A 4,817-nucleotide genomic window follows, 5' to 3' on the forward strand; every position below is an offset into this window, starting at 1 on the left:
CCTGACCTCTCAGTCGGACATAGATGCTGCCCCTGCACTCTTCCGCGGAGCACTTGCGATATCTAATTTCTTGTCTGTCTTCCTGATTAGACCATGAGCACCCCCAGGACTGGGGCTGTATCTGACCCATCCCTGGACCCCAAGCACAGTGGACATAAGGGAACGGTAGGTGCTCAATGAATGAAGGCTACACAAATAGGACCCCACGCTGGTGAGCAGAAAGGGGGGCAAGATGGAGCCCTGGCCACAGTGCTCCCAACCTTGGAAGTGGCAAATGCACTCCATATTGTCATCTGAGGTTGGCCATCATAGTGGCATTTCCCAGACACGCTCCCAGGACATGAAGGAGAAGGTCATTCCAAGTGGGCAACTCAAAGAAGGCTCTCGAGGGCAGGTGGCATCTGAGCTGGGCTTTGAAGGATGTCTTAAATATTACCAAGCAGTCAGGTGGGGCTTTGTCACGCGACCCCTAGAGCCAAGATGGCTTCTGAGAGGTAAGGGGAATTGAGGTGGGAGACAGGGTCCCGTTCCCAGAGCAGGTGTCTCAGGATCCTTCCACCAGGATCCGCGCCACCCATCCTTCAACTGGTCCAGTGAAAAAGCAAAGGCCATCAATTGGCTCGTATGAGTCGATGCTGAGGCCCAGCTTGGATTTACAGTGACACGCATTGATTTTGGCTCTTGGAGGGTGTCAGCTTACCCGTAAATTAGAAGATTTATCCGGAGGTGCTACAGAGATAAGTGGCTTTGCACGTAAATACCTTTTCTTTTTTTAAACTAAGAGTGCTGATGTGCTGAGGGCCTTAGGTGGGAGCAGCTTCAGGGAACTCCCACAACATCCCTGAGTTCAGCTCTGGGCAGGCACGCGGAGGTGCCCACAGAGGCCTGTGAGGTGCCCACAGGATCATCCCCATCCCCGTTCCAGACTTTGAGGGAAGACAGGGTGGCAAGGGAGATGAGCTGGAAGCTAATGGAACCGGTCACAGGGAGGGATGGCTTCTGGGTATGCTCTGTCTCCACCTGTGTGCTGGCCTTTGTTGGGTCAGTTCCCATCTCTGGGCCTCAGGCTCCGCACTGCTAAATAAGGAAACTGGATAGATGTCCTCCAAGGGCCTTCCAGTCAGTGATGCCACACACATGTCATGGAATAACACACGTTGCAGAAAGCTCTCCGGGTCCTGTATGTTCCTGGGGTTCGGCCTCACCTCTTTCACTGTGGGGAGCTGAGCCCCAAATAGTGTCGCTCCATCTGGGGAGGGAGCTTCTCAGATCTGAGCTAGGACACTCAGACCAGTGTGGTCTATCATTTAATATTCTTCTCAAGAATTTATTGCCAACTTTACGGAGGTCTGCTCAATACACAGAGTTGTCCTCACTGAATGTGTGTGTTTTGATGAGTTTGGACATGCATACACCAGCGATCTCATCACTACAAGACAAGGCTACAAACATATCCGTGGCCCCCCAAAGAGTTTTTACACTTCCTGGGGGTTTGTTGTGGCTGCTGTTGTTGTTCTGTCTGTTCTGTTTTGGTTTTGTTTTATGGTAGGACACTTAGCATGAGATCCATCTACCTCCTTAACAAATTTTTGAAGTGCACAACACCATATTAACCATAGGTCCCGTGTTGTACAGCAGATCCCTAGAACCTACTCATCTAGTCTAACTGTAACTTTATGCCATTTGAACAATAACTGCCCCCAGCTCCTTGCAGCCACCGCTGCACTCTCTGCTCCCATGCTTTTGACTGTTTCAGATACCTCATTTAAGTGGAATCATACTGTCTCAGTCTGTTCGAACCGCAGTAACCAACTATCATAGACCGGGTGACTTAAAATGACAGGAATGCATTTCTCACGGTTCTAGAGGCTGGAAGTCTACAATCAACTGATCTGAGATCCAAGATGGTGGTCTTCTCACCATGTCCTCACCTGGTGGAAGGAGTAAGGGAGCCCCCTGGAGTCTTTTAAAGGACACTGATCCCATTCATGAGGGCTCTATCCTCAAGACCCAAACCTCCCAGAGGACCCCCACCTCCAAATATCATCACATTAGGGGACAGGATTTCAAGATATAAATTTTGGGGAGACACCCACACTCAGTCTATAGCACACGCAGTGACTGGTTTATTTCAGTTAGCATAATGTCTTCCAGGGCATCCATGTTGTTGCAAATGGTAGGATTTCCTTCTTGTTTAGGGGTGAATAACATTCCGTCATATAGAGATAGAGATAGATAGAGATTAGAGAGAGAGAAAGAGAGAGAGAGAGAGAGGGAGAGAATCTCACATTTTCTTTATCCATATGCCTGGTAGCGGACATTTGGGTTGTTTCCAAATGTTGGCTACTTTGAATCATGGCACGTTAAACATGGGAGTGCAGGTATTTCTTTAGGATCGTGATTTCAATTTTAAATATTTCATCCCCTTAAAATTCACATTCATTTTTCAAGGTAGATCTTTCTTTCCACCTCCAGATGAGAATGAGATCCAGAACTAACCATGGTGGGTAACTTGGAGCTCTTACTACATGCAGGTGCTTCGTGTACAATGATATTTGATCTTCCCAGGAGCCCTGGGAGTTTGGCGAATTCTCTGCATTTTACAGATGAAGCAGGAGTTAGCTGAGCGGATATTTGGTGCCAAAATGAAGGGATCTATGTCTGGCACAGAGCCTGACACAGAGGAGGTGCCCAGGAACGACCTGATGGACTGATGAACGAAGGTGTTGCCATTTGAGTGCAGGCCTGTCTGGCTCCAGAACTCGTGCTCCTAATGGGTGGGCCAGGGCCTGGAGCTGGAGCACCACGGACTACGCCTGCGTTCACGGTCACTGGGCTAAGCTGGTCTCTTGCCCTGTATCCTGGGAAGAGACTCTGACAGAGGGAAAATCCCTACCGGAAAGTTAGAGGAAGAGGGATGCTCACCCCCCTGGCCTTTGGGGGTTGTTAGGTCAAAGCGGGGCTGGGAGTGGGGAGGCCAGACAGAGTGAGGCCAGAAAACAGCCCCCATTTCTCCTGCCCACCCAGAGCCACAGCTCATGAAGGGGGGTGTGGATGTCCAGAAATGCATGGCTGACCCGAAGAATACTGAGATGACTGGCTACCTTTCTGACCAAACCCAGGGGCTCCCAAAGTGCTTCTGGAGGAAGCGGGGATGTCTTGAGCATAAGTCTAGAAGATGAAGAGGCTACTTTCCCCCACAGACCTGACTCTAGTCAGGTCCGTGCATTTGCAATGGTGTGTTAGGAGCGAAGTGCCCTTGGGTGTGTTACATAGCTTCTTAAACTTCTACTTTATCAGCCTCAAAAGAGGGAAGTGACGCTGAGTCTAGGACAACGGGGAGCAGTTTGGATGTGGCATCTCTGAGATGTAAACTGAACTTGGCTGTGCAGGCTACAGAAGACAGTCCCCATTAGGCAAGAAGGGCCCCTGGAGAAGGCAGGATCAGACGGAGGCCTACAAGGAAGGCAGGATTCTGGAAGGAAGGTGGAGGAAATGGAGGTCCACATGGAGGAACGTGCAGAGACCCAGGGGCCAGCAAGGTGGACAACCTCAGCACTGGAATGCCCTTCTCTCGTGAGGGATCGGCGCGTGGAAGGCAAGAGAAAAGGAAGGTGCCTTCATATGGGAAACTCAGCTTCCAGTCTTTCTTTTGCAGGAACAGCCCTACATGCTTGAGAATGTCTTGGAATACTTGCCTCCAGAACAGTCTGTACCCCCACATACCTTTTTTTTTTCCTCTGCGGCTGTGCTAGAAAAGACTCTCCTTTCTTTCTGTTTTCCCTCCTTCCCCAGTAATACATCAAGAGACATTAAAGTTGCAAACCCAATTCCTAGCACAGAGGCAGTGGGGGCCAGGTGCTAAGTCCCAGGCTTTGGAACGTGTCAGCCTGAAGCAGCCGGGCCCTGGAGCTTCTGGGTCACAGGCACACCAGACAAGGAGGGGGTAAAACCTTTCCTTCACGTGGAAAGAATGGCTGGGGGGAAAGAGGAAAATCAGAAATGGTGGGGAGAGGGCCACCGCTTACATCAGATCTCGGAGGAAAGCTAAGAACCCAGCACAGAGTGTGTCCCCGTCCTCTTTGGCGACTGTGCAGGTGAAATGGCAGTCATCTGGGTGCCACTCCTGCCCTCTGATCAAATGGCACTTTCATCATCACAGCCCAGAGCAGAGCAGGAGCCAAGGATGCCAAAATGATGTTCAGCTGTGTGTGTGTGTGTGTGACAGCGGTCCATTAATAATTCATGCTGTAGCTAAATGACAAGAGAGACAACATCCTCAGCACCCTCCCCCCCGCCACCAGCACCTGCTCCCCGCCACCGACCCTTTGGGGGACCGCCCATCCCTCTCTCTGCCTGGGACCAGAGGCGCCTGCCTGCCTGCCTCGTCATGCAGCACCTGACACGCCGTGACAAATGCTGACATCGCCCGTCAGCTTTTCCTTCCACCCGCCCCAAATCCAGTGGGCTACAATGTGGCGATTTATCCTCCCTGCCATTGTCCTCAGCCTCACCCCTGCCCTCAGAGGGTGCAGGCCAGCTGGACAGGTCCTCTGGGACACAGGCTTTGAGTCCCAGTGGCTCCCGCCCCCTGCGGCTGCCTATCGGACACGAGCCTGACCATGGACTCTGGGACTAGCTTTTGGAGATGCCCCAGATATTCTTGGAGGCAATGGGCAGGCTTTAAGGGGCGTGATGAGCGTTGTATTTCACTCCCTCTCTCCTGCTCCCAATCCGATTTTGGTGCACTCTGTCCCCTGCAAATCTCTGGTCTGACGTTCACTTTCCTGGGCTGAAAACGGTTTCAGGACATCTCG

The sequence above is a fragment of the Neofelis nebulosa genome, chromosome 14 (assembly GCF_028018385.1).
Source record: "Neofelis nebulosa isolate mNeoNeb1 chromosome 14, mNeoNeb1.pri, whole genome shotgun sequence".
In the NCBI taxonomy this organism is placed as follows: domain Eukaryota; kingdom Metazoa; phylum Chordata; class Mammalia; order Carnivora; family Felidae; genus Neofelis; species Neofelis nebulosa.